General features: G+C 50.3%; 1 long non-coding RNA gene across 2 annotated transcripts in view; it reads right to left on the reverse strand.

Moving 5' to 3' along the window:
• Window positions 1-27,742, reverse strand: part of LOC140687293 (uncharacterized) — a 193,690-nt gene that overhangs the window by 97,884 nt on the left and 68,064 nt on the right. For both annotated transcript variants that reach the window (XR_012061490.1, XR_012061491.1), the window contains exons 2-3: window positions 2,495-2,592; window positions 618-733 (exon numbers count right to left, since the gene is read on the reverse strand). This is a non-coding gene — a long non-coding RNA (uncharacterized lncRNA). The remainder of the gene's footprint in view (window positions 1-617; window positions 734-2,494; window positions 2,593-27,742) is intronic.

The following is a 27,742-nucleotide window of genomic DNA, read 5'->3' on the forward strand; positions in this document are numbered from 1 at the left end:
CTCTGCAATTAGATGATTGCATAACCTTAATATGATCAATCTTGCCGGATGTGAATTGTGCAGCTGTAACCACAAAATAAGGTGGCATGTCTGTTTTCTTGTTGAACGCAAACATTATATATGCGCAAGTCATAATTTTATAACGGTTCCTTGTGGCAAGAAAGAGCTTTGTCAGTCAGAAGATGCAGTTGAAAAATACGTGTGTGTGTGAAACACAAGTGCTTAAAGAGACAGTCACACTGTCAGGCTTCTCCTTGGGAACTAACTGGTGCTTTGTGGGTTTTGCTTCTCCTCCTTTTTCCTTCGTACACATCAATTTTGAGGGCAGGAAGTTGGGAAACTTGGAGCCCCTCTGGAGCCCTCCCGGGACAACACAGCTTGGCTCGCACACATGCGCCACTTTGAGAGTCCTAGGGAATCAGTTTGATATTCATCAGCAATTGCACGGCCCACCCCGTTCATCAAGCCTCATTGTTCGGTGGGGACGTGAGCTACGACTTCGGCTCTTCCGATTCGAGATCCTTGCAGAAATCCTAGCCCAGCCCCCGAGGCCCAGCTCGAGGGACTACAGGGACACAGCCCTCAGATGCCCTCTCCCCCTCACTGGCTCTGGGTACCTGGAAGGAGCTGTGACGGGTAGGGACACCAATGTCGGTGATCTCCAGGTATCTCCTCTGTCTTCTGTCCCGGCATTCAGGGACCTGGAGGCCAGCAGTTGTGGTTGGGGTCAGAGCTTACTCATGTGAAAAGAGGGAGGGACAGAGAGGAGACAGGGTGGGAGACAGGGCACAAAAAGATAGATTTAAGAACAAAGCACAATGACAGGATGTCAGGATATAAAACCTACTGGCCAACTGAGTGGATGCTCAAGATTTTGCGTGCGTGTGTTAGATTGAGAGAAGGGGAAATCAGACTGTTATATCTGATGGGGGCTGTGATTTCATGGCTGGAGTGGATGACAAAGCCACGTGTCACAGGCTGAGTTCCCCCGGAGGCAGACACCAGAGGGACATTAGCATGCAGGAGGTTTATTAGCAAGGCCTCTTGGAGCCAATGCCCGCAGGGAAGGGAAGGGAGCTGGCGTGGGCAGTGGGAAAAACAAGACGCCCTCAGCCCATCCCACGGAGAGCTCTGAAGCTGGGATGACCCTTCAGACACGTTTCAAGTTGGAGCAAAGCAGCCATACCTTTATCCCCTGCACTGACCCATCAGTGGACGTGGGCGGCCCTGGGGAGGGACCATGACCTTGAATGAGGCAACTCTCCCCAGCCAGGGTAACTCCTGAAGAGGCTGACAGCGGAGAGCTATCAGCTGACGAGCTCCCCGGTAGTGAGGGGAATTGGTCCTGCAATCCTGAGTAGGGGGACTGGGCAGTGCGGCACAATGTCACCGATGCCGAGCATTTAAGAACAGTAAGAACTAAAATTGAGTGGAAGGCAGAGATGGTCCTGAGGTGAGAAAGAACCAGGTATGGGCCAGGAGGCAGGTGTGAATGACGGATGAACCGATGAGCTGCTGGTTTCCAAGACAGGGGCAAGGTCAGACTGGCTCTCTCGATTTCAAGTCCCGGTTTTCCCCAAACTACCACCTGTCTTAAACCTTTGCAAAATGGCCAAGCTGGGTGAAAGCAAAAGTGTAGAAGGCAGGTGCCTGAACAGGCGGGACCCCATCCAGCCAGCACAGTCATCTGACAGCTCTCGTGTGCAAAGCTCCGTGCTGTACACCGTATGTGTGCCCTTCCTACCAATCTTAAAACAGGCTTAGGAGTTAGAAACCTCAGAAAGGCCCACTGCGGTCAGAAGCGTGGTCGGGCTCCCCCATTACCAGCATATCCTCCACCTCCACCTCCACCTCAGCCCACACCACTCTTCTGAGAGCCTGATCTACGCATCCATTCCCATGACGGACACCTCTGCTTAGGCATCCACAGGACCCTCAAACTCACACATCCTAAACTGCCCTCATCTTCCACCTTCACACCTGGGCATCCTCTTCTGTTCTGCATTTCAGTAAATGCACAGCATCCATCCATTTGGACAGGGCAGGACACAGCATCTTTGACTCCCGGCCTTCCCTCATCCCTCCACATCCTACAAGTCCTATGGGTTCTACCCGCTTCACAGGTCCAGGATCCACCCACCTCTCTCCATGTGCATCACTCCACCTTGCTTTAAAATCCCCTGAAATCCAGGAAGCAATTCTCCAAGTCAAATCTTCCCGTCCCCAAACGTACTTGCCGGCTCGAATACCTTCTCTTTGTCCATCCAGAGGATCTTCCTAAAACGTGAACCTGATCACGACTCTCCTCTACTTAAAACCCTTCTACGTCCGCCCCATTGCCTTCAGGATGACGTCTGCCCGCCTTCACACAGCAAAAGTTCTTCCTGCTCCGCCTGTGGTTCCTGTATCTCTCTGAGCCCTCATCTCTAGATGTTCCCTCTCTCTCTCTTTCTCTTGCCTGCACAAGCACACCTACACAGACATTTACACTCACCTTTGTGCCACCCAGTGCAGCACCCGTGAGTCACACACGGCAGTTGGGCACTTACGAATGTGCCTAATCCAACTTGAGATCTTCTGTACAATATGCACCTAGTATAAAAAAGAAAGAATGTAAACTGTCTCGCTAATAAGTTGGTACTGAGTCCATGTTCAAACGATCGTATTTTGATTAGTTAATATTAACTGGGGGGTCCATTAATTAGTTTCACCTGTTTCTTTTTACTGTTTGAATGTGGCTGCTAGAAAAAGTGTTATTACACAAGTGACTGTGGTCCTGTGCCCATCATCCGGAGCTGCCCTGGGCCCTTGTGGGAGGAAGTGCTCCCTCCCATCCCCCCAACACCTGGGCGTTTTTTCAGCTCAGGGGGCAGGGGGCAGGGGCAGGTCTTGAAGACTTTAACTGACCTAAAAAAAACTGATCATTTCAGAGCTTGGGCTTCCGCTTTTGTGCAGTTAAGAGGCAGTCACCAATAGGGCCTCCATTTTGGGGGTGCTGGCAAGCCCTGTGCAGGCTGAAATGTCAAAGACATTACAATGTCAAAGACTGTCCCCCTTGTGGGCCAGAGAAGCTGGGCGGAGTGTGCTACAGTGAGGAAAACCAGCCAGTTCTGCCTCTAAGAATTACGTATTTGGGTGAGTGAGTGTTACGTGAGCGTGGTTCGGGATTGCACGGGCTGGGTCGGGGAGAGGCTGCAGTTGCCTGAGCATCGGGAGCAGCTGATACTGGGCTCCAGAGAGGATTAAAGAGGATGGCTCTTTCTCCGAGAGAGAAAAGGAAGAACAGACCTTGAGACAGGAGGGAAAAGGAGGCAAGGCTCAAAAATCCCTGCGGGGTGACTTTTTTCATTGGTACTCTTTCTGGGATTCCCTGAATAGTCATAACTTGGAGGGGGTTTTTTTCTTTCTTTCTTTAATTGAAGTATAGTTGACTTACAATGTTGTATGAGTTTCTGGTGTACAGCGTAGTGATTCAGTTATACACATATATATATTCTTTTTCGTACTCTTTTTCATTATAGGTTATTACAAGTTCTTGAATATAGTTCCCTGTGCTATACAGTAGGTCCTTGTTGTCTATTTTATATATAGTAGTTTGTATCTGCTAATTCCAAACTCCTAATTTATTCCACCCCCGCTTTCCCTTTGGTAACCATAAGTTTGTTTTCTATGTCTGTGAGTCTGTTTCTGTTTCGTAAATAAATTTATTTGTGTTACTTTTTTAGATTCCCCATATAAGTGATACCATATGATATTTGTCTTTCTCTGTCTAACTTCTTTCACTTACTATGATCATCTCTAGGTCCGTCCAGGACAGAGTTTTGAATATTTTCCCCTACATTGTCACTTCTGTCAGGTGCCATCTGCACTGCAGTAACGTGTACCACGTTCTAATGGCCTTGTGTGGTGGGGGTGAGGAGGTGGAGACAGGGAAGGGAAGCACGTCTACCTGCCATGATGCTTCCAAGAAGCAGCCTCACTTCAATGGGGCCAGACCTCCCAGGACTCTGGGGATGAGCGGGGTGTTCCATGGGGGCACTAGGAACAGCTAGAGGAGCACTGGGCAGGATTCTGCCAATTGATGAGAGGCTCAGGAGCAGCCGGGAGACTAACACGTTTCCTCCATCCACCCTGGAGGAAGATGCTCTCATCCCACTCTGCTGCCCCTTCTTCCTGGGCTATGTTTCCCACCCTGGCCACTGCCTCTCTCGTCTTCAGGACCGAGTTCAGGGATCACCTCTTCCAGGAAGTCTTCCCAGATGTCCTCAGTCTGGGCAACGTAATGCTTCTCAGTGTTCCCATAGTACCCATTTCTGACTCCATTGTCTGTCTGCTTGACTCATTCCTCAACAGTGGAGACCCTCTGGGCAGGAATTTGATGAGATTCACCTTGGTCATCCGAGTGCCTAGCTCCGGCTCTAACACACCAGCTCTAGGTGCTTGGTGAACATTTGCTGAGTAAATGAGTAATACTAGACAGATCTTGGGTACAAGAGAAGCACCCTACACTTGCCCAGTCTTCAAGCCCCATTTGAGGTTCAGCACTCTTCTGGCTTCAAGCAACTTCCAGTCCCCAGCTCGATCATCTTCAGTTTCGAGAATAACCCCTATTGCTGCCAGAGCTCTCGGGCAGGAGGGCAGAGGGGCGTACGTTTGGAGGCCCTCTGATGAGAGAGTTTTTCCTAATTCTCCCCTCCTTTAAACAAACTGGGATCCTGATGGATAGAAGAGTCATCTTCACAAAGACTGGGAAAAATGGCTTTTAATATCAGTTCTTAAGAAAGAAAGTATGGCCCCTATAAACTGTTAAACTTCACTTTATTGACCATAAATCTGTATTTTGCTCAATGCAAAAGTTTTTCATCTTGTACAGAAAAAATGCTGAAACAGCGACAACTGCCGAAAACAAGAAGTTTTCTCTTACGGACAATTTATATGAAAAAGTTATTGAATTTCTGGTTAGGGAGGCCAGGCCAGGCATCTCGAGGCTCCCCCACCCCCACCCCCCAGGGCCAGGCCAGCGGGTGCCAGACGTGACCAGTTGCTGATCAATGTCAAGAGAAAATTAACCAATTGTAAGTCTATTAAGTTGTGGGCACCAGGGATTTCAAAGCCCGGAGCAAAGACGCATTTCTCCCTGCGGACATTAAACTGAGGCTTTCTTTGCTGAAAGTGCAGCCAGGCTTTCTGCCAAAGGAAGGGAGGGAAGAGCTGGTCTAGGGGAGCACCTACTAGCTACTAGGTGCCTTCCCAGTTATTGTTCCCTTTAATTCTGGGAACAACCCCGAGAGGGAGCTTTATCAGCCACGTGTTACACACAAGCAGATGGGAAATGAGAGAGGTCAAGTAACTTATTTAAAGCCTCACAGCTTGGAAGTTACTGATTAATTTCTCTGAGCCTCAGTTTCCCCATCCATTAAAAGAATCTGAAAGTCATTAGCCCAGCACTGGCCTGTGTTGGTCTCAGGAAATGACTGCTTCCCTCCTGAAGTCAGGGAGGTGCTGAGCAGAGATGTGAAGCCAAAGCTTGCTAAGACCCATACTTTCTCCCCAACAGAAATTGCCCCCTTATCAGTCTCCCTGAAACCAGTCTCCTTAAGGAAGTTGGACCTCCTGTGTGTATCTGGGACAAAGGAACAATGTTCTGCCCAAAGAAAGTCAACACACCACAGAGAGTGTGCATTTTGACCAGGACTTGGCAGGATCCTTCAAAATACCTCCTTTCACTGATTTAAGTGCTAGAAATTTTAGCATTAGAGCACCACATTCTTGAATTAAGGCATTATCCCATGTCAAAATGAAGACTCCTGATTAAGTTAACATATTTGTAATCCATAACATCAGAGTGGGAGAGGCTCTCCAGAATTATCTAGCCCAAGAAGAGCATGTAAGGCCATCTAGTGAACCAAGTCCTACTGATTGGTTGTGACTGCCTGAAGGGCTGTGTTGAGAAGGACTCTGATGTAGGATCTAGGCTCCATGGGAAAGAGTGTAGTACAGCTGACACTTGAACAACTCGGGTTTGAACTGAAGGGTCCACTTATACTGTGGATATTGTCCAATAGTAAATACAACGGACTTACCACATAGTCCGTGGTTGGTTGAATACTTAGACGTGGAGGAACCACATCTCTAAGTTATATGTGGACTCACCCTTCCTGTTGTTTAAGGGTCAAGTGTATTCTACCAGTTGCTTTAGGCAGGAAAGCAACTTAGCAGAGATGCTTATGAAAGCCCCTTCAATGGTCTCCTAACCTCCAGTCTCCCTGTTCTCCTTGCCCCCTTCAAAATACCTTTTCAATAAAGCTGCCAAAGTGATCTGTCTAACACAGAGATACAATCACATTAATCCTCCCATTCAATACCCTTCAATTTACCAGGAGGACAAAGTGCAAAGCCTTCATGGGCTGCTCCTGCCTCTCTCTCCAGCTGCACATCCCGTCACTCCCCTCCCATGCCACACTCTGCGGTACTCAACTACTTTTCTTTCCCCAAGACACCCCATGTTTTCTCACACCACCACACTTTTCTTTTTCACACCAATCTACATGGAACAACTTCTCTCAGCCTGCCCAAACGGCAACTCCTCTTCATCCCTCAAAACCTAACTCAAGAGTGAATCCTGGGGTTCGGGTGGTGGGGGCAGGGAGCAGGAAGAGAGACGATAGCTCTTAAAGGGAAAAAGTAAAACTAATTCCATCTGCTCAATATTCAGTGAGCAAATATGGTACAAATCTGGAGCAGAATTGTTAGCTGCTTTGAGTTAAGGAGCTGCCTAGGAGGAAGGTCAAAGCAAAGACTTGAATTCAAATCCCAGGTTCATGCATTCACTCAGTAGACACTGGCAGACATACTTGGTTCTAGGTGCTTTGCTCAGAGCTGCCCTTCAAGAATTTCCGGGCTGGGCATTGGCAGAGCAGAAACCCAGCACTGGAGGACACAGTGGTGACTGCTGATTAAAGCCAGCCAGGAAGGACTCAGAAAGGTTTCCCAGAGCAAATGACAAAGACACTGCCCCTCCAGAAGGAACAAAAGCATTTCAAGTGGACAGAACAGTGGCGAACGGGGGCCACGAGTATCCGTGAGCCAGTTACGGGTATCTCTTCCCAACGTCACATCAGGCTGGAGATCGACCGAGGTAGTAGTCGTCATGCCATGGAAACTGCCACAAATCAGGGCTTTTCCCCCAGAGATTGAGGAAGTCAGTGGTCAAGCCTTAGGTCTGATCGGACTTGGAGAATGAGAGACAGGGATGATGGAGAGGCAGGATATGGAGGGTGAGAGAGTTCCTGACTTAAGAGAGCAAGTGGGTGGTGGGATCATTTGCTATGAGCTGGACAGAGGAAGAGAAGCAGGCTTAGAGGGAAAGGTGACGCTGGTTTGAGATCTCTGTGAGACACCCATGGGGACACATCCAATAGGCAGCTGGATGGAGAGTGAAAACTCAGGAAAGAGAGTGGAACTGAAATCACCCACCTAGGCCAGGATGCTCGGGAACACTGAATGGTGCCCTCCTGTATCCACTACGGATGCCCCTCTGTGAAATAACAGCCCCAGGAACCTGCTCCACTGCTGTATTCTCTCCTCCTTCCAGACCCTCACAGAGAAAGGTGTGCACTCGCTGAAGCCCTAAAGTCTCATTAAGAAGTCAGAAGAAACCCAGCTTCCCAGAGGCCACACCTGTGACACCTGTAGTACCTTCATTTCTTCGCATCCTCATACACATTTCTAGTAGTTTCTTATCTGAAAAAAAATGAATCAAGGAGAATTCACTCAGCAGTGACCATACACAGGGGACTATCCTGAGCACGTCACATGAGTTAACTCATTCAGGCCTTACGTGGTCTTATTTCCTCCATTTTTGCCCATGAGAAGTCCAAGCCTCAACAAGGTCCCTTGGCTTCCTTAAGGCCACAGAGCAAATAAGTTGCTCAAGTATGTTTGGATATCTTCCTAGTGCCAAAACCTTAGCCGAGACATCGTGGCACCTGAATGCCTTTACAAACTGCTACTGACGTGGGATGGCGTTTCACTTTTCCACAATAAAAATGAGCCTCTTATTTTACATCCGGGCATAACTGTCAACTGCCTTTCTTAGGATGGACTGTCCTTGCTTCCTATGGGCAGGGGTGTTCAAATGCACCTGCAGGAAGATGGCTGTTTGCCTTCTTTTTTCTCTATGTCCTTACTTGGCAAAATAAAACATTGTCAGCCTTGTGCGGGTTCTCCAAACGATTCTTTTCACATTTCCTGGAATCCAAAGTGCTGGGAACAACTTTAGAAGCCCCATGCTGAAAACTCAAAAAGGCGAGAGCAGAGGCAATTCAGCCCTTCACTGTCAACACCCTTGGAAGGTGCATGGGAACAGCAGAGACATGCAAGGATCCTTGCTTTCCTCCCAGGGGCCGCATCACCCCCGCTGTCCCCGGCCTCACACAGAAGGAACACACAAACAACCTTCCATGTGACAGTGGCTGGCTCGGAACTCGCTACAAAGAGAGAGGAAAGCTTATCTCACAAAGATCGTTTTTTTAAATTCCATTTCCATCTGTTGAAACAAGATAGAGGGAATTAAGAGATGAATACAAACAACAGAATCTAACAGTATACCACTTCTATCCTCTCTTCCCCAGACAAGTGCTCTACCCAGCCAGCTCAGGGGCAGGGAGGTTTTCTCTTAAGTCTTCGAGGTCATCAAACAGGACTATCTAGGGACTCCAGGTCGGCAGGCTGCTTTTTGACCTCCCCAGCCAACCTGGGGGAGCCCCCAGCATTCTAATGTCTTCCTCCCTCTGTCTAGCCGTGGCTTCCTGTGCTCAGAGCTTCTCCTCATCCTCCCCCTCCCTGGAGAAAAGAAGAGTCTGCAGCTACAGAAAACAATGTATTGGGTCCTGCTTTGTGTCTAGCAAGTTCAAGCATGCGATTTCACTTCATATTGTGTGGCTACTGTGGAAAACATACGGAGGTTCCTCAAAAATGAAAAACTGAACTACCATGCGATACAGCAATCCCACTGCTGAGTGTGTATCTGAAGGAAATGAAATCACTATCTCAAAGAGATATCTGCACCTCCATGTTCATTGCAGAATTATTTACAATGGGCATGACGTGGAAACCATCTAAGTGTCCATTGATAGATGAATGGCTAAAGAAGATGTGCTACACCTACATAATGGAATATTATTCAGCTACGAAAAGGAAAGAAATTCTGCTATTTGCAACAACATGGACGAACCTTGAGGGCATTATGCCAAGTGAAATAAGTCAGACGGAGAAAGACAAATACTGGATGATGTCACTTGTATATGGAATCTCAAAAAAGCCAAATTCATATATGGAAACAGAGTAAAGAGGTGGTTGCCAAGGGCTGGTGGGTGAAAAGAGGAGATGGATACAAACTTCCAGTTATGCAATGAATAAGTTCTGGGGATCTAATGCACAACACAGGGACAATAGTTAATAATACTGTGTTGTATACTTGAAAGTTGCTAAGAGAGTAGATCTTAAATGTTCTCACGACCACAATAACCAAAAGATAATTAAGTGAGGTGAAGGATGCATTCACTAACCTTATTGTGGTAACTATTTCACTATATATATGTGTATCAAATCAACACATTGTATACCATAAACTTACACAACATCATATGTTAGTAACATCCCAATAAATCTGAGAAAAAAAAGGAACTGGAGTCAGAAAGCCTCAGCTTTAATACTGACTCTACCACTTACACTAGTTTATAACCCTGGGTATCTCCAGGACCTCTCTGAGCCTCAGTTTTCTCTCCTGTGAAATGGGGATGAGGACAGTGGCACCTCATAGCATTGCTCTAAGGGTTGAATAAAAGAACATATGTAAATTGCCTGGCACATTGATGAATGTCCTATCGTGTACCAGACACTGTGCTAGACTCTGCAGATTCAAAGACAAGTAGGACAGAGATCCTGACCCCTCAGGATTGACAGAAGAGATCAGTGTTTGACAGAGGGGCATCTATATGCTCCGAAGTGTCACAAGGGCACAGAGGAGGGAAAGATCAGCCATGGGGGAAGGGGTTGGGGCAGGTTTCAGCAGAAATGTGTTGAAAAGCACAATCTAGCCAACAAATTGCTTTACCTGCTATAAGGAATGAAAATGATAAGATACACAGTAGAAAAAAAATATATTGTTTTCTTTAAATACAACACTCAGATATAACCTGGAAGTATATTTTCTCACTAAATGTCAATATTCATCAACTATCCTCAGTCACTGTCTAACTAAATAACGTATCTAGGTCTCAGCTAGGTGCTCAGACAATGGAAGGACAAAGGCAGCAGAGCTGAGGGCCCCAGCCCAGAGGAGGCCAAGGACAGTGGCCCCAGCTGAGGACAGGCACCGCAGACCACGGAACAGCCTAGCTCACAAGACCTCAACAAGGAAGCCCAGGGCCAGGGTGTTAGCTAAGCTTAGGTTTACTTGTGTGTAACAGCAAATCCAAAACAATGGCAAGGAGAGAAATTTCTGTCTCTCTCATAGAAGTCCAGGTGGGCAATCCAGGACTGGTTTAACCCTCCACCAAGACAGGGGCCTGGGCTTCTCTCTGTTGCTCTGCCATTGTGGCCTCATCTCTGTGGCCAGAGTTGGAGCTCCAGACATCATGTGCATGATGCAGGCTGGGGGATAAAGGAAGTGGGCAGAAGAGCTAAGAATACCACTTACTTTTCCACCTGCATCCCATTGACCAGACCAAGTCACATGACCGAGTCACATGGCTACAACTAGCGTCAAGGAAATGTAGTCTTTCTTCCAGGCAGCCATGTGCCCAGCCAACAGTTCCATTAACTATGGAAGAAGAGGGACTGAGTTGGGCTCAACTAGCAGTCTCTGCCAGCCAAAGATTTCTTGGCCAAAGAGAGATTTAAGGCCTCAGGTCCAGGAGGGCTCTGACATACGGGCATCTAGAGGATGGGGTTAGACAGCATTTCTAGAAATGGCCCCCAACATTCTGTGCCCCCTAATCCCTGGAACCTGTGAGTGTGATGAGAAAGCATTCATTATGTTGTACTTAACGGCACATTTGACTTGAAAAGGGAAATTTTCCAGGTGAAACCTAAACGAATGGCATGATTGCTTCAAAGCAGGGAACTTTCTCCCGCTGGTGACACAGGAGGAAGTCAGATTTCAAGCTCTGTTGCTGGCTTGAAGATGGAGGAGGCCACATGAGAAGGAAGGTGGAGGGTCTTTGGAGCAGACAGCAGCCCCAGCTGGCAGCCAGGACAGTGTGAGAAACCTGGATTCTGCCAACAACCTGCATTCACATGGAAACAAAGTCTTTCCCAGAGAGTTCAGATAGGAGCCCAGCCCAGCTGTCTCCTTGATTTCAGCTTTGTGACACCCTGAGCACAGAACCCAGCCAAGTCTGCCTGGACTTCAGCCTAGAGCTCAGTGATCTAATAGCTGGGTATTGCTTTAAACCACTAAGTTTGTGGTAACTTGTTCTGCAGTATGTATAATTGATACATAGATACGGACAGACAGACAGAGAGAGAGAGAGAGGGAGAGGAGAACCATGTGGGAGGTTCAAGGCCTGAGCAGAGTACATCACTGCCCCTCACATTCATCAGCCAGAATCAGACAACAGCCCACCTGACAGCAAGCAAAGCTGTGAGCCTAGGAGAGAAAGGAAATGGGGTGGGGGGTTGGTGGCACTCCTTGAAAACTCCCCATTCCCAATCTCCGACGAATGTAGAAGAAGGCAAGAGGTTCCAGAAGTCCGGAGCATGAGTATCTCTATCCCCAAGATGAGGACAGATTCGAAAACTGTAGAGCAGAGAGTTTGGTAACTCTGGCCAGGCCCCCAGCTTTCCCATCCACACTTAACGCTCTGAAGTTCACCAAAAGCCTCTTCAACGGGTCACCCAAGGGGACTTTTCTTTCCTCTTCTGACCCCTTCTCTTCGGGCCTCTAGTCCATTTCCACTGCATCTTGACCCTTCCCCCATGCAACACTGGTCTTCTCTTTAAAATAAGGTGGGAGGACAGGGAGGGGACAGGCATCACCGTCCTTGGAGGGCTGGGCGTGGACCATGCCCTCCGGCCCCTCTGCATGCCGCCTCAACACCATCCAGCCAGGGGCTGGGCACATAGAGAAGCTGCCTGCAGCTTCCCTCACACCAAGGTCCAGATGTGCCTGGACCCGGTCACCAGATTGGCCATGTCAGTAGAGATAAGGTCTTTGCCTCCACAAGGATGCTCATTTTCTCCTAAGAGGCCCAGAGGGTTGGCTGACGCCCTCTCCACATGCTCTGACAGCCCGGCGGCGACGGGGAGCGGAGGGACTGAAATTTCACTTTCTCAGAAACAGCAGATTCAGCAACTGTGGCTGCTACAGGAGACGCAGGTCTGTGCCGGCTTGCTTTCTCTGGGCCTTTATCGCCATACAAAGAGCAAGAGCTATTAGGTCCTGTCCGGCGGCCAAGGACTCACCTCGTCTGGCGTGGGTGAAATGATACCCGGCCTCCAGGGTGGGAGACGCCTCCTTCCCCCCCACCGGCACTCACACTGCTGGGGTCGGCTCCGCCCTGCCCCTTGTGAGCGGTTCCCAGCCAGGATGGAACCCACCCAGCAATCTTGGACTCCCAGAGAACCAGGTCCCTTCCAGAAACTGAGCCAAGTTTGGACCCCATGGGAAAAGCTGTAATGGGGACAGAAATCACGTCTCCAAACTTGGAATCCTGGCGCCAGTGTCAAAAACACTGGAATTCGGTCAGTGCGGACCCAGAACCACCCAGATCTTACCAGCCCTGGTTGGGATTCTGAGGCTGGATGAAAGCAGATGGGAAACCAGGGAGATGGGCAGGAAGGAGGTGCTGCTGACCACAGCCAGCCTCCTGCCCCCAGGACTCCCTCTCCACTTGGATCTGGGCTTCTGGTTCCTTCTGCTGGGCTCCATGAACAGTGCTTATATTGTCCTTTGCCCCAGCCCCTCAGCATGCCCTAAATCGGCCCCCTCCCAGCGTCCTTTCTGAACAACCTGAGAAAGGACCCTCAGCTCACCTAGGTCTGAGACATCCTCCTTTTTATACCCTCAGGCAAGGACCCACGGGGTCTGTCTGCTCAGCCCACTTACCAAGTCCCCAGACAGTCCTAGATGTGTTTCCTTCCCTCCTTCCTTTGATAACCTCTCCCTGAACACCTCATTTGCTCAGCTCTGGAGGCAAAAGCTGACCAGCACTCCCTCTCTGCCCTCCACCAGCTCTTAAACTCCTAGAGAAAGGAGATACGTGCAAAAATAATGACAATGACAAGGTAGTGTTCAACATTTTTTGAGTACCGACTATGAGCTAGACCCTGGAAAACGTGCACTCTGATACAAAGATGGCTGTGATCCCATCGCTCGGAGAGAAAAAGAAATATCAACTCACAACTTCTCACTCTGCTACCAGTTCATCCCAACTACTGAGAGCAAAGATCCCCCGCCCCAAATCCTTCCCGGGGTTCGCCTGGCAGATGAGTGGAGGACACATTTACTGGTGGTTGGGAGTTCGTAGCAGGTGCCACTGGTACATTACCCGCCCCCGTGAACGTCAGAGGTTTCCTACTGCAAGAACTCAAGACCCTCTTCTGGAACTTCTTCTCTGGCCCCAGAGCCCACTGAGGACCCCGGCCCCAGGTAGGGCAGGCCAGACACACCAGGAAGCTGGCGCCCTTCCCACCCACCTCCCACCCCAGAGTGCCCCCCAACAGTGACGGAGGAGAGCTGGTGGCTAAATGCTCCAGCTTCTTTTCTCCTGGAGGTGGTGGGGGTAACACGTGTCCCACATGTTCTCCCAGAGGTCCCCAGCAGGATCGTGCCTCAGTGGTACAAAACAACACCCTGCTCACGAACGCACCCTGTGTAGACCTCCTTCCCTTCCCTAGCCCACTCACAATCCTGGCCAGGGCCCCCCAGGCTCACCTCCCAAGGTAACCACTTGCGCCTGACTTCTTCTTTCAAGGGCTGCTTTGGGAGGATCCCAGCCTAAAGCAGCATCCAAAGTCTTCCCCACATCCTGGTCCTCCATGGGCAAGCGCCTGCTTGGCCCCCAGGCGTCCTGTGCCCCAGCCAGCTATGTCTTCCTCCTCCTCCTCCTCAGATACACCAAGATCACTGCCCTGACTGGGGTCCAGCCTGGGACCTCACCTTCCCTGTGCTGCTCCCAAACGCTGCTCAAAAGATTTATTTCCTCTGAGGGACATTCGAGTTAACTCTCCCACAAAGTCACCCCAGCCATCCCTGTCCTGGAGGAGCGATGCAGTGTGTGTGTGTGTGTGTGTGTGTGTGCGTGCATGTGCGCACGTGTGTGTGTGTGTTCATACTCACATACGTTCATATGTGCACACTGATCGCCCCTCCTTCCCTGCCTGCTCAGGGGAGCTCTGCCCATGCCAACAGGGTCCTGAACTCTCGCTGGGTAAATGGAGGAAAGGCAGAGTGGGTGGGGGATCCAAAAATCCTGAGAAACACATTATTCCTTTATTTCTGAAATCCTTTCTTGAGGAAGAAAAAAAGGATAGATTCAGCAGAAGGGGAGAAGTGGTGAGAGCCAGCAAAGACTCAGTTTGAAAGAATTGGGAGGTGTTTTGTGAGGTGAGAGAGGAGAGAGAGAGAGGGAGGGAGGGAGAGAGAGAGAGGAGGAGGAGGAGAAGTCAGGGACCACTCTCAGCCTGAACTGTTTGGCTACTGAGGAGAAAATAAATAATAATTCCTTTTTTTTTTAAGTTTTATGTTTTGCCTCCTGGGAAGCAACCCTTTCTTTGTTATTTTTTTCAGTCTTCCATAAAATGATATGTGTTTTTTGTGGCTATTGGCAACACCATGGCCTCAAAACAAGCCAGCTCGATGCGACACCACATCTTAAAACCTTAAAATGGAGGTTAAAATCTCTATTTTAACCCTGAAACCAAGGCCCCCAATTGGGTCCTTTCCTCAGCCCCTAAGGACAGGGTGGTGGCCATCCTGGGCCCACATCCATGGTCCCCAGGCCAGAGCCAGCAACGGCCCTGCCGCCCAGCCCCGTGGTCCCAGCTCTCTCCCACCTTGCCCAGAGTCTGACAAGCCACCCTAATGCATTGACTGTGGCCTTTGCTGGAGGGGCTAAATATAAAACTTTGCTGCACTCCTCTTATCAAAGTTAAAAGCTTTTCATGTCTGTGTTAATGTTTTTTTCTGTCTGCTGGCTCCAGTGACAGATGCGGCATCTTGTGCTGAGTAACTAGAGAGTGAACGGCTGGCAGGGGCCGGGGAGGTAGGGCTAATTTATCTCGGAGAGTTTAAGCAGGATGACATGGCTGGGAAAAGGAGGGGGCAAGGCTGTCACCTGATTACTGATTCCAAGATTTCTCCTCCGAGAGGGAGAAGGAGTGAGTGAGGATGAAGGGAACAAAAGGCAAATCAATAAACAGGTTAGCGTCTGCGTTATTATTAACTCTCGGCCTGTCAGCGCCCCATTGAAGCGATCGCTCGGGGCAGCCTCGGATTTAATGGTCAGTGCAATAGATTTACTGTAAATGTTATCAGAGGCAGGGCAGGGGCAGGGGGCGCGGGGAGGCCCTCATTGACAAATCATTGGATTGAGCCTGGAATGCATGAAGCCATTTCTGACCGTGCATAAATAACCCAGAGCTTAGGTCCTGGGTGGCAGCTCCTCCATCTGATTTAAATGTTGCCACCCGCCTTTCCCTGCATCCTTCGTTTTTGGAATGTTCCAGAAGCCAGGTTTCCCTTCAGTCTTTCCAAGGGCCTCCAAGTCTGGCCCTTGGGAAAACTGCAAAAGGACAGGCAATAGGTCTGCCCCAGGAGCCTCGGAGATCCAAGGAGAGTCAGCGAGCCAGGAACAACTCCAGACTTCAAAAATGGGACCAAGGGTCTGAGGCTGCCCTTTAGCAGGTGAGAGGCCTCTGAAAGGTTCTTGAGCTCAGAGATGCCTTCCTGATGTCCCTTCTGATCACTCTTCAGTCCCTGCTTCCTCTGATCCTCCTACCTCCTGTACTTCTAACAGCAAATGCTTTAGACCCCAAGGCTTGGGGAAGACTTTGACCAAGTCCATTCATCAGAGTGCAAGTTGCTGACCTATCCTATTGCCAGGAGCCGTGGCAGAACAGGAATCCAGGCATAAGTAGAGTAGAGACAGTAGCCAGAGAGCAAGGTCAAGCAGGCTGCTGTTTTTCAGAGCAGGGCCACTGTGTACAGTTGTTCAGGCTGTACACTGCACAAGTCTAGAGGCTGTCATTCATGTCACAGTCCATGTAAATGGCACTCTCTGGAGCTGTGCAGCAGTCCTAACAGAAAGGCAACACCAAAGGGGGCAATGGAGGGTAGCAGCCACCCACACAAGTGAACACTGAGCCTTTCCAGTAGGTTCCAGCTAGAGTCATGGGGATAGCCAGCCATGGGTTGTCTAAACAGTTGAGAGGGTTTTTAAAGCCTCCTAGGAACTTGGACCATTGAGAAGTGTTTCTGCTGGCATTTGGTTGAGAACGAGCCCGGGAGAACAGTCACCTGAGTGAGTGCAGACTTTCTTTTAGCTGTGCTGACCATATTTTTTTAAACCAACCATATAGACTCAAAGCCTAGCAAGGGGTTTTTGTTCCACTTATGGGGACAGAAGCTCAGAGGCAGAAATGTTCTACTCTCTCGGGTATTGAGATTATAACTGGGGTCAAAAGCAGAACACTTAGCATCTGGATTCTCAAGATTAACACGAAGTGTCAAGGTGGTGCAAGCTCAGAACCCCCTCTCTCCGCCCCTTGGCCCTGGAGCACCTAAGGACTACCTTAGCTTGGGTTCTCCTAAATGGAGTCCCTAAGACAAGAAGTCAAGAGGTCATTTATCAGGGAGGTGAACCAAGGAAGCAAACGTGAGGGAGGAAAACCAGTCCCCGGCAGGTGCATCATTGAGCAGATTACTGGAGTGGTGCCTGCTGGAGGCTGAGCATGTTCCTGTGTTACCAGGGAGAGCCCTCAAGCCTAGAAAAAGAGAGGCATGGGGCTTAAGAGACCAAAGGAATTGTCTGCAGCCACAGGTGGACTCTGGTCGGTCCAGTGGATGCAAAGCAGGGCATCAGTAGCGTCCTCTACAGGATCGGACCTCAGCATCCACCAGGTCCACCTGTAGAAAGACCAAGTACCTCAAAAATCCACTGCTCTGTTCAGGGAGACCTTCACTCACAGAAAGACCCACGTGTCTCTGGAATCAGAGCTGAGTATCCCTTGGGAGTTTCTACCAAGCTTCTGCCGAGGAAGATCCTTCGTGCAGGACTGTCACATAGTGGCAGGTTTGGGGACATTTCTTTGAGGCTAGGGGACACCTGCCATCCTTAAATGGGGGTTACCCTGAAGGATGATTTTCCTTTTACTCTGGGACACTCTTGGGAGAGGGGTGGGCAGGTAGGAGTCCCTAAAAGGCAAGGGGAGGGGGGCCAGGGGACTTAAAAGAAGCTAGCTCTCTGGAAGAAGGGCAAGGCCAAGGAGACCCAGCAGGCCCCCACTCAGAGGCACTTCTGGTTTCCCCAGAGCCATGCTTTGTTCACCATCAGTGTGTCCCCTCCCCTTCATAATGACCCTCAGGAGCTTGGCCCCGCCGCACAGAAGGTGGGCAATGCCAGCCAGGCTTGCACTGGTGTAAAGGCGAAGAGGGGGCATTGGGAAAGTGAGACCTGCCCACAGCCCCGCCAGCAGGCCCCGGGCCACGGCAACCTTTGGAGGGAGTGGTGCCCAGAGGGTGTGGCATCAGATGAGGGGGCCCATCTCGGAGCCAGGAAGCACAGGGACAAATGGACAACTCAGGTGAGAGGACTCAAGACCCAGGTCTTGGTTGGCGCAGGGAGACAGGCCGTGGCCTCTCACGGGATGGTGAACCGGACAGGCGGGCCAGCAGTGTTAGACAAGGTGACCTCCCCCAGCTGGCACTGGGCTCCTTAGGGCCCATAACCCCCGCCAGCCTCCCAGCCTGACTGGGGCGGCGGCTGAGCCAGACCATCCAGGGGGGATGTGGCAAACAATTACTTTCCTTATTGAATATCTGATTAATTATTCAGGAGCTGAATCAATTATTCATATCTCATTTAAGCGAAGGGGGAAAAGCCACTGCCCCTTGACAGAAGCTTCTCAGAGACTCCCAAGGCCCTGGGGACTGAGTCATCAGCAGGAGAAATTGTCACAGCAGGAATGCAGCCCTGTCACGGCTGCCACCGCCACAGCCCTCCTCCTGCACACACCGTCACTTGTGCATGCACACGCCCGATCACACACAGACACACACACACGAAGCACCAGCCGGGTACAACGGGAGACACGGTGAGTGAAGACAGTCACATAAATGCATAGATACGTATCTGACTCTATGAAAAAAGGAAACAGGCGTGTGATCACACAGAGGAAGAAGCCAGTTCCCTGGTCCATCGGGGCAGGCCCCAGGTAGGAAAGGACATTTGAGTTGGGTTGACAGAGGACTAGGGAAGGGCATTCCAGGCGCAGGGAACAGCAGGAGCAGAAGTGGAGGAATGTGAAGAACATGCAAGGCCCTGGAAGAGGCGGTGACCCAGGGTGTAGAACCACAAGGACGGTGGAGGGGCTGGCAGAGACGGTGGGAGCCCGCGCCTTGGGTTACTCAACGGGAAGCCACCGAAGGTGTGGGGGTTCCTGGAGGGACACAGTTAGAGTGCTCGGAGGCCCAGGGGAGGCCACGGGGTCCCATTCCAGACACTTGATTACCGACTCCCCACCCCCGTTCTGTCCAGGGTGCCCCTGGGCAAGAGATGCTTCTAGAGATCATCTTGGCTGGAGTCGTGAACCATGAGGCTTTTGTAAGTGAGGGTTCCCAGTCGAAGGGGCAGGGGTAGGGGTGGGGAGGCGGCTCCAGAGAACCTTAGAGTTTCAGTGCAGGGAGTGGGACTCACAGAACACTTTTAACAGATGGAGAAATTAAGGCCCAGATCGGGGAGCTGACTGGCCTTCGGTCACCCCACGACTTGGGCCTGCGGCTCTCAGGCTGAGCAGTAGCAATGCCATCTAGCGGGTGGGAGGCGGGGTGAGGACAAGTCTCTGGCTCTCTATTCCATGGCCCTTACCGAGCCTCGGGGATGGCGACTGCCTGGATGCCTTTGCAGAAAGGTCTGAGCAAGGGACAGACCGTAACTGCATCTTCACTCTGTCCTTCTCGGACCTCAGTATCTCTGTGTTCCTCTCTCTCTATCTATTGCTTGCTCATGTGCTGGGTGTGTGTGTATCTTTCTCCCTCTGTCTGTCTTCCCCCATCTCATCCTGTCTTCTCCTTCCTTCCTCTCTGTTACTCTCTGTCCCTTTCTCCATCTACCTATCTTTGCCTTTCTTTGTCTGTCTCTATTCTTACTCATCTCTTTCTTCTACTTCTCTTTTTCCCTCTCTCCCTTCCTCGTCTCACCCTCACCTTCTTCTATCTCCTTCTTTCTCTCCATCTCGAGGCCCATCCATAGTGGGGACCGAGCCCCTTCCTTCCCCAGCCCCTCAGCCTGACCAGATCCCAGTGCCCTACACCCACTAATCAAATCTGCGACCTGATTCAATTACACCCAGCAAAAACGCAGACGTGTAACCTTGTTAATACCACGTTTATTAGAGGGAGGGGAGGAGAAAATTAAGATAGACTTCGTGTTACTGCTAATTAGAAAAATTGAGACTTTACATCTGCGTAGCACTGAGCAACATGTGGTGGTAACAGATGTGGGCTCATTACACAGCTGCACAGGGCGGGGTGCGGGGGGGGAGGTTGCAGAAAATGTTCCGGAGCCAACCTCTTTCCTGAGCAGCAGCCCCCACCATGCAGCACCCCCAGGCCTGATGACACCCTCAGAAGCAAGAAGACCAGGACCTGGGAGGGGAGGCAGTGTGGTCCAGCAGCTGACAGCCCAGCCCTAAGTCAGACCTGAATTCAGACCTCAGCTCTAGCACGTGTTGGCTGTGTGAACTTGCGCCTGGCCCTTAACCTCTCTGTGACTTGATTTCCTAATTTACACAATTGGCACCAGCCTCACCGAACTGTGGGAGGGCAAATGAAAGAAAGCAAGTCGAGTGTTGAACACGAAGTCTGCACGAGCTCGGACCTCCTGTGCTGGCCACAGTGCAGGGGTCAGTCATGCTGTCGCAGCCCCAGGGCACGTGGGGTGTCCAGTCCCATTCCACATGTCTCAACCACCCGTCACCTGACAAAGGCCAGCAGGAGCCAGGGCTCAGCCTAGCAGCCCCTGGGAGCTTCATGGGTCTGAAACAGCCCCATTTCAGAGCTCCGCAAGCCCAGACCCTAGACTGCACTCGTAAGGAAACCACAGAGAAAGGGGAGGATGCGGTGAAGGGGGGTGGGCAGCATATTCATTTTCCTAACAGCTGTGCTGGCCACCCCCACTCACTGCCCCCATCTAATCACTGACTTTTCTCGCCTGTTCGGTACCCAGGAAGCTGACCTCACCTCAACCCCCTTGCCCCCCAGGTGTGGGCTGGTTATGGGAAGCACCTGCACGTGATAAGGGGCCTGTAGGGAGTCTGGCCACGACTGCATCCCACTACAGCTACGGAGCTGGGGGGCTGGTGGGGGGAGTTCCAAGACTCGGACCCTCACAGGCCTCTGGAAGCACCTTTCCCTCCCTCACCCCTGCAACCTGATGAGGGAGGAGGGGCCATTGTTTTCTGCTCTCGCTTGCCCACGTGGCCTCACCATTCCTCACTGCAGGGCTGGGCCTCCAGCTGTCAGGTCCCGACCTTAACAGATCATTGAATAAATGAGGCCTCAGTTGCTGGAGCTGGAAAGCCTTGAGGGTGGGATTCCACTGCTGCATGAAGCTAGGGTCATGCAGGCCCAGGTCCCATGCCTCAGAATGAGGATTATAAGACCTATGACCAAGTTCATGTCTGTTCACTTAGATTGTCCTGGGCAAAACTCTAACCAAGGCACATGGTGAGCGTCAATCATCACTCCAGACAGCGGTCCTCAGCCAGAGCAATTCCGCCCCCTAGGAGACACTCAGCAAGGTCTAGAGATATTTTTGATCATCAAAATTGGAGCCTGGGGTGCTCTAGCACCCAATGGGTAGAGGTCAGCACTGCTGTTACACATCCTGTAATGCACAGGACAGTCCTCCACAACAAAGTGTCCAACCTGAACTGCTAGTACTCCTGAGGTTGAGAAAGCCAGGTTTCCCCACTCAAACAACCACAGAATCGCAGAACTCTCAGAGGACATCGATCCTGTTACAGATAAAGATACTGAGAACCCAGGAAGACTTGAAAGTCACTGCCAAGTTAGAAGTAGCCAGTATCCAAGTCCAACATTTCACCTCTGGAGTCTAGCACAGAGCTTGGCACCTGGACCCAGCCTCTCTGCTCCCAGGAGGGCTCCCAGCATGTCTTCAGCTGCTTCCCCGGGCCAGGATGAGGTGAGATCTGGGATGGCAGGTCCTAGGGACTCCTTCCCCTGGAAGAGGAGTCCAGAGAGCTTTCCTTTGGTGAATTCTCCCCTCCCCACAAGGGCTCTTGTCAAGAACATACACTCATGCACACACACACACTTCCAGGCACAAGTGCACACAACCCACAGCCTGAGCTACTCTGTGAACAGTCACCAGCTCACCCACATCTCTGTGTTGGCCTCAAAGGGCTCTCCTTGGGAAGCCCAGCTCTTTTTCTGCTGCCAGAAAGCCTTGTCAAGGGCAAACATTGACCCTTTGAGGGTACAAGTGATTTTGGAAATAGCTCCTGGTCCGTCTTATTCTGGTGTGCTCAGACTGGAAAGGGCCATCTTAGGAGGGTTTTAAGAGAGAGCTCTATATGGAGGTGAAGGTTTTGTGGAGTAGTTCTGGAGATGACTGTTGGGGAGGCAGGGCGGTCCCCAACGGGACCACAGGCATGCAATCCCATGCTGGGAATAGGGAGGGAGAACCAGGAGTAGAATGAGGACTCGGTGAAGGAGGGTCAGTACCCAGATAGCCAGAGGCAGAGCCAAGGGCCAGCCCCAAACCACACACCCGCAGGAAAGGAGAAGCCAGACCCATGGCTCAGCCTATGGCCAGGGGTGGGGCCAGAATATGGAGGACGACCAAAGCTTTGGGGGCCATCCGGAATCCCTTCTCCTTTATTAGGATAACTGCATTGGGATCACCTTTCAGAGAATTGTGACCATCTTCCATGGTGATAACCAGAATCAAAGCTGTAGCACAAATGAGGAGTTTATAATGAAGAGCCTGTTGCAGAGGCACAGGTAGTGTAAGGAAACAAACACAGGCGATGAGAGAGCCGTGGGATGCTGTTCCCCTCCTGAGGGCTGAAGGGAGAGCTAGGACTATGGAGAGAGACTGCCCAGCAGGATACAGAGTCCGACGGGGACAGTGGCCACCAAAACCAGTGCAACACCGGAGGAGGAAGGGAGAGTGAAAGAAAGACCCCAACCTCCTTCTTCTTCCGCCTTCTGATCTCCTCCAGTGCCTCCCACAGGCAAACCCAATGGGAAGCCGACAAGCAAATCCAGGGCTCAGCCTTTTGGGGTCCAGAGAAGGGCAGATAAAGGAACCAGGGAGAGGGGGAGGGCAAATGGACCTGTCCTCTTTGAACAAGAGATGGTCACTAACCCTAAACTAGGCTAATCAGACCTTGCTCTCCCAAGACTTTAAATTCCAACTGGAAATACAAAAGAACACCAAAAAAAAACTCCATTCATTCCCATAACGGTGCCACAATCACACCCAAACCACACAGAGGTGCCACAGTGAAGGAGCATCAGCCAAAGAGCCCTCATCCTGTCTCCACCCTTCAAGACCAGGCGGAACTTACCAGGGAGCCAAGGAAGTCTCCAGGCAGCTCCCGCTGATGGCTTTATAACGGGGTCACCTGGGCACCTTAAATCACACTAATAAACCACGAGAACCCCCCATGTGGGATGCTGGCAGGAGACCACGCCATTGCCATGGCCAGAGGGGAGACCTTTTTATTTCTTTTCCCCAGAAACTACTCGATAAATGCTTTTAGCATCTTTTTTTAAATAAAAAAAAAGGACTGAAATATAAGGGCATATTAGCATCGCTTCCATTTTCAATTAGTTCAAATGATTGTGTTAAAAGCTATTAATAAACCACCACAAGTGGAGGCCACTGGAGGAGGAGTCTATGAGGGAGCAATCGGCAGCCCACAGTGGAGTCTCGTGGCTCTGCTGAGGACCGCTCCCTTGCCTCCAAAGCCACAGGGACCCACCACGTTCCTGTGATGCAGGGAAGGGTAAGATGATGGGTTGGAAGCATCTGCTAAGATCTGAGAAAAGGAAAGTCTCCCCACATCCACCAAGCTGCTCAAAACCTGGAAAGAAGCAAGAGTCTGGTTTGGAGTTAAACAAGTAATTGGCCAGTCTGTTGGTTCCTACAGGGGAAAGATGGCCATATGGGCCAAGCTTGGGTCATCCTGGGTGGTCCTGCCCAGTCTGCCAGGGACGGCCCAGATTACACACGATTGTTTGCAACTCAACAATCAATTCAGAACTCTCCTGTGCCAACTCTGGTCCATTAGTGGTGGCTACCTTCGTGTACTGTGCTGAAAGGATCCTAAGGCTTTTATCTCTCACAGGGGAAAATGGCTTAATTGGTTAGTGATGTCTGCCAGGGCAATGATGTGGAGGGTGGAGGTGTGCTTGTCACGTATCCACTGTTCCTGTTGGGAGAGTGACTATCCCCTTTGGTCCATTCACCAATTGGAGGAAGCTTCCATTCCAAGGATGCTCAAAGGGAGCGAAACCCCTCCAACCTGCCCCCTCTCACCTTGAGCCCTGTTTCTGGGTACACGGAACCCATGGGACAGGGATCTTGGATCATCATGGTCTGTTTGCAGGCCTGTCTCACCCACATGACGGCCCATGACACCAACCACCATACGAGGCAAAAAGACCAGTAAATGCCCCACGCTGACCCTCACCCCTGTTATCCCCCAGTCTGTCTTCCACACCCCAGACTTCCAGAGCCAGCCAGCAGGGCCCCCAACGAGAAGAGATGTCAAAGGATCCCTAAAGGTCCAAAGGGACGTTTCCAGGATCTCCCTAGCCAGGCCCACAGGGGCATTTCATGTGCTGTGCTTTGGCTACACCCCTAAGAAGGAGGAGGTAGCCCCAGCATTCTGGACTTAGGCTCCACAATTACTGCATCTCTTTCTCTATCCCTCACTCCACTCTTCAGACCAGATTCCAAACTGAAAGAAGGGTTGGCCATGGACCACGGCTTGGAGACAATGATGGAAGTAGGCAGCCAATCGGTGTGGCCCTCAGATGGACCCAGCCCCGATGGACAAGAGCTCCATTCCCAGTTCCTAACAACTCCCACCCCGCCCCGTGATTGATGGTGGGCAGACATATCCTGCCCCCCTTCCCGTTCTCCCACAGAGGTTTTTTTTGTTAGGTTTTGCTAAAGCAACCTGCAAATTAATTTAATATCCTCCTTTCGTTGGGAGCTATGAAACTGGGCTCGAGGCTGATGATGCATGAACCATTGGTGGCAAGTATTTAATCTCTGGACAATGGATAGAGATGTTAGTGCACGCCACACTAAATTCTATTTACGCTGCCTATTAAGGGCAGTCAAGCTGAAGGGAATCGGTGCACATTACAGGCCCTAATGGGAGAGGAAGCTCCACAACAGTACATTAAAGGCGGAAAATGAATTAGGAGGGGACTGCGGAGGAGAAAGCAGGCAGGCCGAGGAGCTGTCTGGAGATAACTCTTCCTGTCAGCCCAGCGAACACACCCAGCCCCGCTGCTCAGATACGCCAAGGAGAGAAGCCCTCATGGTTCCCCGCAAAGACCTTAACTGTGGGTGCCACCCACCCAGGGCCCAGGGACATGGGACCCCAGTCCTGCAGGTAAAGGAAGAAAAGGGGCTGGAATGACCTCAGGCCACCAACACAGCCTCCCTGACCATTCCAAGTGGGTCCACCTAGAGGTCTGGGGCATCCTCCATCCCTCCAGCCCCTCTGATACTTCTGGTCCTTCCACAGGCAGGGGGGTGCAGGCATTGGCCGTGGAGAGTGAGTCTGTGGGCTGCTGTTGCTATGAATTGGGCAAACCTTGGGAACAGTGGTTGTCGTACAGAAGAGAGCTACGGGGACTTTGGGTGGTCACGTGACTTCTTCAAGCCCCAATTTCCTCTCATGTTCTCGTGTCAGGTGAGTGCTTGAGTCTTCCTGGGCTCACAGGGTGTCTCAGTCCTCCCCTTCCCTGTCTATCCATCTCCCGTAGAGTGTCTTGTTTCCCCACAACCCAGCATAGAGCTGTGCGGAGAGAGGGTATCAGCCAATGCTTCCTCGTGAAAGAAAGAATTTGCCCAAGGTCACCCAGCAGGTAAACGCCTCAGCCAGGATTAGCACTAGATCTGTCTGACTCCCATCACACCTCCCTTCTCAACACCCCTGTTGTGAACAGGTGACTCCTGGGGTTCTTGGGAAAATCTGAGCTGGCATTCTCTCCTCAAAGCCAGAGAGCAGGGTTGGGTCTGCGGGGGGTCCCAGCCTCCTGCTTCCTGCCAGGTAGACAGTGTGGAGTGTAACTTAGCAGGCTCAGATGTGGGGGCCTCCAAGAGAAGGGATGCCAGCATGAGGATAATATTTCTGGGCTATCTAGTTAGGGAGGGAAGGCGGGGCAAGGCGGCACAGGCTTCATCTAACAGGATGAAATGTTAGGACAGCACCCTCATGGGAGGATGTCCACAGTCAGCCAAGCCCTATACTCGGGCATCTGCGAGGTCTCCAGAAAGACCTAGCATGCTGGGGAGAGGGGTAATGACGGCCTCAGGAAACTGCCCAAACTACCAGAAACGGATGGATAAGGTAATTGATCAACTGTCCCAGCTGCTATGCCCTGATTCCTCCACCACATTCACTGCCAGCCTCCCAATGAACAGAGCAGGGATACCAAGGCAGATCTGTTTCTAGGATATGTGAGACTCCTTTGAAAATTGATTTCAGCTCAAGAACTCCCCACTGGCTTTGCTGAAACTTCCTCAGAACTGCACAGCATTTGATTGCTTTTGTCTACCCAACCATCCTTCCTTCCCTCTCTCCTCCAAAATGGTCAGACCAGCATTATGGGCTGACAGGTCCCCCAGCCTCCTTCAGCTTCCTCTGTATTTTTCCCTCATAGGTGTTTCCCCAATAAATCTCTTGTCCCTTTAATGCAATCTTTATGTCTACTTCTTGAAGGAACCAAACAAACACACCTGAGAAAACTGGATCCTAAGCCCACAGTGGGGAAAGCTGAGAACCGACCTGATTCACCCTGGAATTTCCAAAAGATTTAAGACTTGAAAGGATCAAGTACCACAGTAAGTGGGGAGTGAAAAAATTATCTAAGAGGAGGAGAATCTGTAAAAAGCTTAGCAAAGTACCCGGCCAGGAATGTAAAATGGTACAGCCTCCATGGAAAAAATTATGGAGGGGTCTCAAAATATTAAAACCAGAACTACAATATGATCCAACAATCCCACTTCTGAATGTATTTCCAAGTGAACTGAAATCAGGATCTCGAAGAGACATTAGCAGTCCCATGTTCACCACAGCCAAAATCTGGAAACCACCTAAATGTCCATTAATGGATGAATGGATTTCTTAAAATGTAATATACACATACACTGGAATATTATTCAGCCTTAAAAAGGGAAGAAAAATACTGCAATATGCAGCAACATGAATGAACCTTGAGAATATTACGTTAAGTGAAATAAGCTGGTTGCAGAAGGACAAATACTGCATGGTTCTTTTATATGAGGTATCTAAAATAGTCCAATTCACTGATGCAAGGAATAGAACTGTGGTTGCCGGGAGCTAGAGGGGGAGGGACGGAAATGGGGAGTCGCTAACCAATAGGTATAAAATTTCAATTGTGCAAGATGAGTAAGTTCTAGAGATCTTCTGTTCAACATTGTGCCTATAGATAACAATACTGTACTGTACAGTTCAAAATTTATTAAGAGGTTAGATCTCATGTTAAGTGTTCTCATCACAATAAAATTCTTTAAATTAAAAAAATTTTAAGTACCTGGAACATAGTAGTGATTTGCTGAATAAATACAAATAAAATTGGTTTAAAATATTTTTTAAAAGCAGTCAGATTCCTAGAGCTTCTACTCAGAGAAGCAACTACTTCTGCTCTATCTCAGCAGATGAGTGGAGAATTTTTCTCCAGAGAGTATAAAACAAAGGGTCTCTCGAATAAGGACACCAGGTATTGCTGAGAGCAGGGTTCCTTACCGAAAATAGAGGAACAAGTGAATTTATACACGTTAGATGTTTAGACCTCCCCATGCTGTTCTCCTTGGAACACTGACAGCCAAATTTTTTCCTCCAGGAGGGAGACTGAAAGAATCTCCCCTAGGAGTCTACCTATCCCCAAAAGAAAGACCTAAGACCGATGACTTCTGAGGTTTCTCTACCGAATAAGCCACAGGTCACTCAACGGAGAAGCTCAGAGCCAACAAGTCCCATTCCCACACAAAGTGTCCAGTCAGCTGGTTAGTGTCCCCTTCTTCAATGAGAACAGACAACTAAAGACCAACAGACATCGAAGAAAGGCCCCTGACATGGAAGATGGAGATAAAAGCAGATAAATGCAGCAACCAGGAGAAAAAAAAAACTATGCAATTCAAAAAATGTATGTATGTTATCCCATTGATACGAAGTGTCCAAAACAGACAAATGTGGAGAAACAGAAAGTAGATTAGTGATTGCC

This window comes from Vicugna pacos, chromosome 19 (assembly GCF_048564905.1).
Source record: "Vicugna pacos chromosome 19, VicPac4, whole genome shotgun sequence".
Classification (NCBI taxonomy): Eukaryota; Metazoa; Chordata; class Mammalia; order Artiodactyla; family Camelidae; genus Vicugna; species Vicugna pacos.